The sequence below is a fragment of the Chiloscyllium plagiosum genome, unplaced genomic scaffold (genome assembly GCF_037043375.1).
Source record: "Chiloscyllium plagiosum isolate Xiang-an unplaced genomic scaffold, Cpla_swu_hap1 HiC_scaffold_51, whole genome shotgun sequence".
Classification (NCBI taxonomy): Eukaryota; Metazoa; Chordata; class Chondrichthyes; order Orectolobiformes; family Hemiscylliidae; genus Chiloscyllium; species Chiloscyllium plagiosum.
Window position 1 is genome coordinate 7,536,686 of NW_028270189.1, and position 11,817 is coordinate 7,548,502.

At 48.2% G+C, this 11,817-nt stretch overlaps 1 pseudogene; it reads left to right on the forward strand.

Annotated features, from left to right (window-relative positions):
- Positions 1-7,688: 7,688 nt before the first annotated feature.
- LOC148134954 (U2 spliceosomal RNA) lies at positions 7,689-7,864 on the forward strand (annotated as a pseudogene).
- Positions 7,865-11,817: the final 3,953 nt, after the last annotated feature.

Here is an 11,817-nt window from a genome sequence, read left to right on the forward strand (position 1 = left end):
TTCCAGGGAAACCAGCGTCACAACAGTCAGGGAGTGGCGTCTGTTTCCAGGGAAACCAGCGTCACAACAGTCAGGGAATGGCGTCTGTTTCCAGGGAAACCGAGGCCACAAAAGTCAGGGAGTGGGGTCACAATGTTCCGAGGGTGCAGTCTGTTACGCTGGATATCAAGGTCAGAAAGGTCAGAGAGCCGGCCCGATTACCAGGGGCACAAGGGTCAGCACAAGAATGCGGTCATCACTGAGACTCAGGTCAATGGGAGGGGTCTGTCACCAGGGAGATTGGGGTCACAAAAATCAGGAAGTGGCGCTTGTCACTGGGGATATGGGGTTCAGAGAGAAAGTGTACTAGAGGGGATGTGCGAGCTCACTCTTTCTTTCTCCACTGAAACAGATCAGAGCCAATGGTGTTGGGGTAGGACATTAACATGGACAGAACATAAAGTGGGCTGAAAGTGGGCAAGGTGGGGGGGGGGCATATTTAGGATGGCAACCGGTTACTAGTGGAGTGCCGCAGTACTGGGACCACAGTTATTGCCGATGTACATATTAATGACTTGGGTTAGGGAAGTGAATGTACTGTCACCAAGTTTGTAAATCAGTCGGAAGGCAAGTGGGGAGAATGTCAGTGTCTGCAGAACGTTTAGAGAGGTTACATGTGTGGGTGAAAACTTGGCTGGTGGAATATAAGGAGGAGAAAGTCAGGAAGAATAGAAGAGGTTAATATTATTTAAATGCAGATAGCTACAGAACAGAGGGATTTGGGATTCCTCATCTGTGAATCAGAAAAAGCTGACATCGGAGTTCAGTGGGTAATAGGGAAGGCAAATGGACTGGTGAAACCAAAATCAGAAATTGCTGGAAAAACGCAGTACTGAACCCAAAATGTTAACTCTGTTTTCTCTCCACAAATGCTGGTAGACTTGCTGATTTACTCGATCAATTTTCTGAATTTGTTTCTGATTTCCAGCAACGACAGTTCTTTGGATGTTTTTTTAACACATTGCTGGTCTTTATTTCAATGGGAATACAGTACAGCCTTCATCCTTTCAAAAGCAGTCTCACATTCTGCTAAGCAGACCACTTTTTTGTTTGTTTAGTTTCCAAATTTGTTAAAGGCACAGATATCCAGCTCAAATTATGCACAAATTTCCAGTAAACTCACACATTCCTAAACATTTACCAATTTGTCATTTAGTTTTCGGAAAAAAGGAATTCTAATAAAGTCCTCACTTTTGCCCTCCTTGGCAATATCTGTGAATATATGTGTGTGACTGCCTGCCCGTGCGTGTTTGTGTATGTATGTGTGTCTTTGTGTATGTGTATGGGTGTCTGTCTGTGTACATGTATGTGTTTCTGAGTGTCTCAGTAGGAGGTATATTTAGTAAATTTGCAAATTACACCAAAATTGGAGGTGTCCTTCAAAGTGGAAGTAGTTGTAGGTTTGGAAGGTGTTGTCGAAGGATTTTTGGTAAACGTTTGCAGTGCATCTTGATGCTACTCAGCATCGGTGGTGGATGGAGTGGATGTTTGTAAGGCGGGTACAATTACAACACTTGAAAAGCATCTGGATGGGTATATGAATAGGAAGGATTCAGATGGTTATTGGCCAAATGCTGGCAACTGGGACTAGGTTTATCGAAGTTATCTGATGGATGCCAGCCACTTAAACAAAGTGTCAATTTCCATGCTGTACAACTCCATGACTCTGTGAATCTTGATTTGCAATTCTAACGTACCAAATTGCAATTGGAATATTTGGAGTCAAAGCCAAATCATTTGTTGCTGATTCACTCGATCAAACTTCAGGTCCACCATGTTTCTGTTCATTTCAGTTGACGGGGTTGGCAGAGTTTAATGGTTTGGAGATCAGAGTTCACATAATACAAGATGGATGGATTAGTCTAAGGATTTACGTTCAGAACAGTCACCTAATATTTCCAGACAATGATAGTACTCGATCAGAATTAGTTTCAATTGTTTGTCTTGATTTGCCTTGTAGAGAGGCAGGAATTGTTAGCATTAACAGTTCAGGTCGTTTATACCAGAGAATGGAACAGCACAAACTCCAGGCAATTGCATATATCAAGTTAAAAATCAAACAACACCAGGTTATAGTCCAACAGAATTAAACCTGTTGGACTATAACGTGGTGTTGTGTGATTTTTAACTTTGTACACACCGAGACGAACATCAACTGTGCCTGGAGGATCATCAACTCGGTGAAGGACGCTCTCTGGGTGGTCTGAAACCTGTTGATCTTCCAGCTGAAGGAGTTGACCCCGACTGAGTGTTGCAGACTGGCACATTCCAAGGTCAAGGACTACATGTTGAGGGACGCGCTGAAGCTCGGGGTAGCTGCCGCCAAGGCACGGTGGGGAAAGACCACCGTCTAACATCTGCCTGCCTAAGAAGAACAGGGGGCCCACGCAGTCATTTGTGCTCTGCTGACGCCTCAGCTCAATGTAATCGCACCAACCTGTGAATAGGAATGATTACCCTGTTTCGATACGCAAAGAAATGGAATGTTTACAGAATGATGACATGTCCAATTGTATAGATTAAATATATATGAATAAAGTATATTTTTGAAATAAAAAAAAAGTTCCTGAGGACCAGAGGCCTAACGTCAATTCAGGTTCCAGCCAACCTCTGAGCTATGGCCTCAGCAGCCGCTCGCAGCCCTGGCCAGGGCTTTCGCAACACAGTCAGGGTGACTGTGAAGAAGGTGGAGGAGCGCACACCAGTCGATCGGACGGTGTTTGTGAAGAAGATTTTGCTGGAGTGCTGCGGGTACGAAGCAGCGGATGTGTACTGCCTGCAGGATTTCCCTGCGACAGGCTATTTCGATGTGACCTTCAGGAGTGTGAAGAATTGCGAGCAGCTCCTGAAGGTCTTCAAGGAAAAAGAAGGGGAACCTCTGTTCTCCATCTTGTCGGCGGTCCCGTTGTGTGTGCTTCCTGCGCAGAGGAGTCGGGTTGTAACAATCCAGATGTACAACCCTCACGTCCCAGCAGTAGATGTCCTGACCTTCTTGAGGAGATACGTCCAGGTCGAGGGAGAGAGTACCGATGTGGTCGATCCTTTTGGGATCTGGACCAGCAAACGACAGGTCAGGGTAAACCTGAGGGTCGATGCCAGTGGGAACATCCTCCACCCACCCTCCAGCTTTGCCATCGGAGGAAGCAGAGGTTACCTGACATACGCAGGGCAGTCAAAAGTGTGCCGAACCTGCAGGAGGTCAGGCCACATGGCGGCGGATTGCAAGGTGACCATCTGCCGAAATTGCAAGCAGGAAGGCCACCCGACCAAGGAATGTAAGGAGGCCAAGAACTGTAATCTGTGCGGAGAGGCGGGCCACATGTACAAGGCCTGCCCAAGACGCGGGGCCGCCATCTACGCACAGATGGCCGGAGGTGGCAACACGAGCCGTGAACCGCCCAAGACCAGCAAGGTACCACAAAACAGCATGGGAACGGTGTCTGGAGGCAACCAGAAGGAAGGGTGGGCTGTAGCGGAGCACACGGCAGACAGCGGGGAGGTGCAGCAGCCGATCCAAGCTCCTGCAAGACAGACGGAGGAAATGGAAGAGAAGGGACCAAAGGAAGCAGAGGATTGGATTACTGTGAAAAGCAGGAAGAGGAAACCTCCCAAAGCCACCCAGCGAGGGGGGAAGCGACACCTACGCGACGAGGACACATGCAGCTCTTCCAACGGTGAGGATGGGCGCAAGGCGGGTCGTCACCAGAGGAAGAGAATGAGCGCCGCGGGGAAAAAGGAGGGCAATACCACCCAAGCATGAAAAGACGATCCCTCTGAGGGGACGGGTAAAGCCCTCTCCCCACCCAGTGAGAACCAAGAGGTACCCACCGGCGCACAGCTCCAGGTAACTGGGAGCAGCGGTCCTGTGACAGCCCCGCTGTCAGATGGAGAACTGGACCATGCGGACCTTGGGCCCGACCCGAAGACACCAGAGCGGGAAATGGCTCCAGCGTGGAGCCGGACAGCTACCTCAGCCCTGGTCCAGCAGTTTGCCGTCACCACGGGAATGCACACAGCTACCCCAGAGGGGCAAGACCAGCAGCAAATGGAGACTGTTAACCTTGTAAACTGTTAAAATGGGGATAAGAGTTGCCAGCATCAATGTGCGTAGCATCAAATCGGCTACGCGATGTGTTTCTACGATGGCCTTCCTGGCCAACGTTAATGCCGACGTCCTGTTCCTGCAGGAGTGTGGGATACCGCACCTCAGCAGCTACAGGAGATGGTCGAGCTTATGGGCCCATGGGCCGTCAGTTTGGTCGGGGGACAACGATAGCCGCGCCTCCGGCCTGGATATCCTGTTGAGAGGAGGCAACTTCACCATCTCCGAGGTTAAGGAGGGGTGGGTGGGCCGACATCATGTACAGGAATGCTCCCCTGAGACTGATTAATGTGTACGCCCCAGTGGGTAAGAGTGAACGGTTGGCCGTCCTGCAGCAGCTTCCACTGTTGCTGGCTACGTCCAGGCCGGTCATTCTGGCCAGAGACTTCAACTGTATCATTGATGCAGATGGACGATCCGGCGGGGGGGACAGTAAACTGGACACCACGTCCAGAGCCCTGATGGACACGGTAAAAGATGCCAAGCTGCACGACGTCTTCAGCGCCCCTGCAGACTGGGTCACGGGCAGATGGATCTATCCGCTCAAGGATAGATTACCTGTTTGTGTCCCGAACGCTCTCGGTCAGATCCACCGATGTCAAGCCGGTGTTCTTCTCTGACCACTGCCTCCTGCTGGCCGACTGTCACCTACAGGACGAGCAGCGGGCTGGTAAGGGAACATGGAAGCTGAACACCAAGCTGTTGACCCCGGGAAACATTGAGGAGCTCAAGAGGGACTACGCAGGTTGGAGAACCGTGAAGCCCCTCTTTGAGTCCCCAGCGGACTGGTGGGAAACAGTAAAAGGGAACATCAAGAGGTTCTTCATCCTCAAAGGTGTTCAGGAGGCGAGAGAGAGGCGGGGAAAACTGTCCCAGCTCCAGGAAAGTATGCAGAACCTGCTCCTGCTGCAGACGATGGGGGTGGATGTCACGGAGGACCTCAAGGAGGTGAAGGGCCAGCAAGCCTCGCTCTTTGCTTCGGAGGCCTCCAAGATAATCTTCCGGTCCAGGGTCCGCTCGGTGGAGCAGGACAAGACGTGCTCACGTTTCTTCTTCCAGAAGGTGCACAAAGAGAGCTCTGTGCTCAGCAGCCTGAAGGAAGAAGATGGCTCGATAACGTCATCTCAGGCTGACGTCATGAGGATCAGTAAATCCTTCTACGCCAGTCTGTATGACACGAAGCCGACCGACAGCGCGGCCTCCCAGTCGTTCCTGTCCTCTATCACGGAGGTCTTAGACGACAGAACACGGGAGAGACTGGACCAGCCGCTATCTCTGGACAAGCTGACCAAGGCCCTCGAATCCTTCGAAAAGAATAAAACTCCCGGAAGCGACGGCTTACCGGTCGAGCTGTATTCCACTCTGTGGGACTTGATTGGCCAGGACCTGCTGGAGGTGGATGTCAGTATGCTTCGGGCAGGTACCATGAATGAATCCATGAGGAAAGGCATCATCACCCTCGTCTACAAGCGGAAGGGGGAGAGGGAGGAACTCAAAAATTGGAGACCAATCTCACTGTTGAATGCAGATTACAAAATTCTGTCAAAGGTAATCGCCAACCGGGTCAGGTCTGCTCTAGGGTCGGTGATTCACCCTGATCAAATCTGTGCTGTGCCGGACAGGAAGATCGCTGAGAGTCTCGCACTCCTCAGGGATACGATCGCCTACGTGCAGGACAGAGGGTTGGACACCTGCCTGATCAGCCTGGACCAGGAGAAAGCCTTTGACAGGATATCACACACGTATATGAGAGATGTTCTCTCCAAAATGGGCTTTGGGGAGGGAATCTGCAATTCGATCAGACTGCTCTACACCAACATTGTCAATGCAGTCTCAATCAACGGGTGGGAATCAGATAGCTTCCCAGTCAGATCTGGAGTCAGGCAGGGCTGCCCCCTCTCTCCTGCCTTGTTTGTGTGCTGCATAGAGCCATTTGCCGAGTCCATCAGGAAGGATGCGAGCCTGAGAGGGGTGACTATTCCTGGCAGCGGGGGCCTGCAGGTTAAGGCCTCCCTGTACATGGATGACGTCGCCGTTTTATGCTCGGATCCGCTGTCCGTGCGCAGACTCATGTGCATTTGTGACCAGTTCGAACGGGCCTCGGGGGCCAAGGTAAACCGAGGCAAGAACGAGGCCATGCTCTTCGGGAACTGGGCCGACCAATCCTCGATCCCCTTCACCGTCAGGACCGACCACCTGAAGGTGCTGGGTATTTGGTTCGGAGGGGCTGGGGCGTGCGCCAAGTCTTGGGAGGAGCGTATCAGCAAAGTGAGGCAGAAACTGGGCAGATGGAAGCTACGGTCGCTCTCCATCGCGGGAAAAAACCTGGTCATCAGGTGTGAGGCACTGTCATTGCTGTTATACGTTGCACAGGTCTGGCCTATTCCCAGAACCTGTGCCGCTGCAGTCACCCGGGCCATCTTCCAGTTTATATGGAGGTCAAAGATGGACCGGGTCCGAAGGGACTCACTGTATAAAGATCTGGGCAACGGGGGAAAAATACACCCAATGCCACCCTCACCCTGATGGCCACATTTGTGTGTGGCTGCATCACGCTGTGCGTGGATCCCCGGTACGCAAACACCAAGTGTCACTACGTACTGATGTTCTACCTGTCCCCGGTGTTGCGAAGGATGGGCCTGGCCTCGCTGCTGCGGAACGCTCCGAGTAGTTGGACCGTTCTGTATCACCTGTCCTTCGTGGAGAAATTTATGAAGAAAAACACCTTTGACCACAAGTCCATCAGGAAGTGGTCAGCACGTAGTGTCCTTGAGACCCTTCGGGAAAAGGAGAGGGCGGATCCTATCGAGCGGTTCCCTGAGCAGACTGTCAAAGCCATTTGGCAGAATGCCTCATCGCCAGAACTTTCCAACAAGCACCAAGACATGGTTTGGCTGGTGGTGAGAAGGGCTCTGCCTGTGAGATCCTTTATGCACGCCCGGACTCTCAGCCACACCGCACGCTGCCCTCGAAGCGGCTGCGGGGGGGACGAGACTGTCACACACCTCCTTCTGGAATGTGCCTACGCAGAGGAAATCTGGAGAGGAATGCAGTGGTGTTTGTCGAGGTTCGTCCCGAGCAGTGCCGTGACGCGGGACTCCGTGCTCTACGGTGTGTTCCCCGGGACGCACACCGAGACGAACATCAAATGTGCCTGGAGGATCATCAACTCGGTGAAGGACGCTCTCTGGGTGGTCCAAATCCTGCTGATCTTCCAGCTGAAGGAGTTGACCCCGACTGAGTGTTGCAGACTGGCACATTCCATGGTCCAGGACTACGTGTTGAGGGACGCGCTGAAGCTTGGGGCAGCTGCCGCCAAGGCACGGTGGGGAAAGACCACTGTGTAAAGTCTGCCTGCCTAACGAAGAACAGGGGGCCCATGCAGTCATTTGGGCTCTGCTGACGCCTCAGCTAATGATATGGGCATATGATGGAAAAATGTACAGACCTGTATAAAAATGATAAGGTTTGATCTCTGTATGTACATGTTTACATATGTATGGCATGACCAACTGTACAGACCATCAAATTATGTTATGAATAAAGTATATTTTTAAATAAAAAAAAATTCTGTTCTTGTCAGTTTTAATATCTGATATGTCCCTGACTAAGGGACTGAATATTAATCTGATTTTTGCAGGAAGGAGTTGTGTTAGGAGCTTGCTTCACTAACTCCACGCATCGTCCCAGTATTGCAGTGTTTCTGGGAATGGTGTGCCCCTCATTAAAGAATCTAAAAAGCAGCTTTGTTTATCCTCTTTTTGTGATGCTTTTGCTTTATTCCTTATATTCCGAGTACGGACAGTTTTCGTTAGTCAAGTCGGACTTGTCTTCGTGCAAATCAACTTGTTCTACAATCCGATTTGTCTGTGTCTTTCAGCGTGTTATGTTCAGCACTCACTCTCAGTGTTATCACTTCATCCCTGGGACATGCCGCCCCTTCCCACCAACTCCAATTCCGAACAACAAAAGTAAAACAAATTCTGGATTAGTGGTGCTGGAAGAGCACAGCAGTTCAGGCAGCATCCAAGGAGCTTCGAAATCGATGTTTCGAGCAAAAGCCCTTCATCAGGAATAAAGCTTTATTCCGAAATGTCGATTTCGCTGCTCCTTGGCTGCTGCCTGAACTGCAATGCTCTTCCAGCACCACTAATCCAGAATCTGGTTTCCAGCATCTGCAGTCATTGTTTTTACCTTAAAAGTCAAACAAAGTTGCCCACCAGCTCTACCTGATGGCAAACGGCATTTCAGAAAACAAAATGGAGAACATGAAGCTATTGAAGTAATCAACAATTCGGATTTTGATGATGATGAGAATCACTTTGATGTATTAAATGAGAGATTTTGAGAACAATGTGAAGCAGACAAAGATCTGATGTATTTAAAGCACAGAATCAGAGAGATGTGCAGCACAGAAACAGATCCTTCAGTCCAACTTGTCTATGCTAACCAGATATCCTAATCTAGTCCCATTTGCCAGCATTGGCCCATATCCTTCTAAATTCTTCCTGTTCATATATCCATCCAGATGCCTTTTAAATGCTGTAATTTAGTTTAATTTAAATGCCTCCACCACTTCCTCTGGCATCTCATTCCATGCACGCACCACCCTCTGCATGAAAAAGTTGCCCCTTACATCCCGTTGAATTTTTTCCCCTTTCATGCTAAACCTATGGCCTCTAGTTCTGGACTCCCCCACTCCAGGGAAAAGAACTGCTGATCTCGACATTGTACAGAGTGACTTCTACTCTCTATATGATACACAGGGACAGCTATTGTCCATATTATACACAGGGACTGCTGTTCTTTACCTTATACACAGCGACTGCTACTCTCTATATGAGACAAAGGGTCAGCTCTTGTCCATATTACACACAGGAACAGCTGTTCCCTGTATTATACACAGGTACTGCTGTTCTCCAGATAAGACACAGGAACTGCTTTTCTCTATGTCATTCACAAGCGCTGCTAATAGACAGAGGGATTGCTGTTCTCTATATTATAGACAGCGACTCATGTTCTCTGCATTGTTCAACGTGTCTGCTGTTCTCTATATTTTCACAGGGACTGCTGTCCTCTTTACTATATCCTGCTGTTTTCAGGAACTATAGACCGGTGAGCCTGATGTCTGTTGTGGACGAGTTATTGGAGGGAATCCTGAGGGATAGGATTTACACACATCTGGAAAAGCAAGGGCTGACTAGGGATAGTCAATGTGGCTTTGTGCATGGGAAATCATGTCTCACAAGCTGGATTGAGTCTTTTGAAGTATCAACAAAGAGGATTGATGAAGGCTTTGACAAGCTCCCTCATGGTGGCCTGGTGAGCAAAATTTGGTCAGAAGGAATACAGGGAAATCTAGCCATTTGGATACACAACTGGCTTGAAAGTAGAAGACAGACGGTGGTGGTGGTGGTGAAAGCTTGCTTTTCAGACTGAAGCCCTGTGACCAGTGGGGTGCCACAGGGATTGGTGCTGAGTTCACTGCTTTGTGTCATTTATATAAATTATATGGATGTGAGCAAAGGAGGTACAGTTAGTAAGTTTGCAGATGAAACCAAAGTTGGAGGTGGAGTGGACAGCGGTGACGGTTACGTCAGAGAATCTTGATCAGATGGGCCGATGGGCTGAGGAGTGGCAGAAGAAGTTTAATTTAGGTAAATGAGAGGTACTGCACTTTAGAAAGGAAAATCAGGATTGGGTTTATACACTTCATGTTAAGGTCCTGGGGAGTGTCCAATGAGACCTTGAAAGTGGTGTCGCAGATGGATAGGATAATGAAGAAGGTGTTTAGTATGTTTTCCTTAGTGGGACAGAGCACTGAATATAGTAGTTGGGAGGTCATATTGCAGTTGTGCAGAACATTAGTTGGACAATTTTTGGATTATTGTGTTGCAATTCAGGCTTTCTTCCTCTTTGAAGCATATTGTGAAACTAGAAAGGGTTAGAAAATACATGGGAACTAATGTTCTCTGCAATATGCACAGGATCTGCTCTTCTCTATAATACAGACAGGGATAGCTACTCTCTGTAATACACACAGGGACATCTGTTTCATATACTCCGAAATTGCTGTTTAGCATAGTATACACAGGGACTGCTGTTCACTGCAATATAGAGAGTAAATGCTATTCTGTATAATCTAATATTGCAGGTCAGGCGATGACCTAGTGACCCAGTGATGGACTGCTAATCCAGAGACCCAGGTAATGTGCTGGGGACCCAGATTCAAATCCTGCCATGGCAGATGGTGGAATTTGAATTCTAGAAAAATCTGCAAGTATGAGAGGAATCATGGCCATGAATCCATTGTTGATTGTTGGAAAAACCCAACTTGTTCTGGAATGGCTTTTAGGGGAGGAAGGAAATTGCCATTTTTACCTGGTCTGGTCTCCATGTTTTTCCAGACCCACAGCAATGTGGTGGAATCTTAACTGCTCTTTGCACCATTCGGCAATAAATACTGGCCGAGACAGCAACACACTCATCCCACAAATGAATAAAAAAGATAACATTTAACAAACTAGAACAGAGACAATGTGCCAAACTCTGCACTGTAACATGACATTGATTACTACCTGAGGTCCTGTGGGGTGTAAATTGTGGAATTTATATGGAATAATTTTGTTCAAAAAGTGTGGAGCTGGAAAAACACAGCCAGTCAGGCAGCATCCGAGGAGGAGGAGAGTCGATGTTTCCATCCTAAGCTCTTCCTCAAGACCATCTGTCCTTTTCCAGCACCACACGTTTTGACACTGATCTCCAGCATCCGCAGTCCTCACTTTCTCCCAGTATAATTTTGTTGGTGTTTTTTCTGTGTCTCTGAAGTTAACAGTATTTCTGTAATTGTGGTGATTTCTTAAAAGGACAGGTGTCAAAGCTGGGCTGTAGAATGGATGGGTTTTGTGCACTAATGAATGTTGATTAAAGCTAAGCTGTTATGTCTCAAAGTCAAACAAATTTGAACTTTTCGAAAGAGATTCACTTAACTCATCAAATTTCTAGCCACTCTGTTTAAGCTGAATTTCGAAGGCAACAAAAGTGATCAACTTTACCCCAAACTGTAATCCCAGCATTTCAAGCAAACTATGTCAGTAATATTGCTCACATCCAGGTGGAAACCTGTTCGATTGTTTTGAAAACAAAAGGAGTTGAAGCTTTTGATATGAAGTGTGAAGGTGATGCTGATTGGCTGGGCCATCATTACCATGGAGATGCAGCAAAAACAGTTAGCTGTCAATCTTAACTCTCAGACCAGATAGGTGGACTCTGATTGGTCAGGGTGTCACTATGGGGATACAGCAGAGTTTGGTTGTCTCCATGATGCCTTTCTCATCAAAGAAGTACAATGTCTGTAAAAATTCCTTTTGCCTACATGACCCAGAGTCCTGTGGAATTATATTTGTTGCTTCTAACTCATGCACAGATGCATCCAGCTGTTGATCTTGAATTGGTTTCCAGTTTAACTCTTAGAATAATTCAGATTATTGAATCAATGATTTCCAAAGCAGAATCTCTTCTAATGAGGCTTACAAGCATGGGCTGGTTGAGCGCAGGCAGCTTGCTGCCAGCAGAGAATGATCAAATGGACATATTTTCTGACACGGTCCACCAGTTGTCAGGATGTAGGGCCGACATATCCGGCATCCCACCAGCACCAAAACCCATGTAATGTT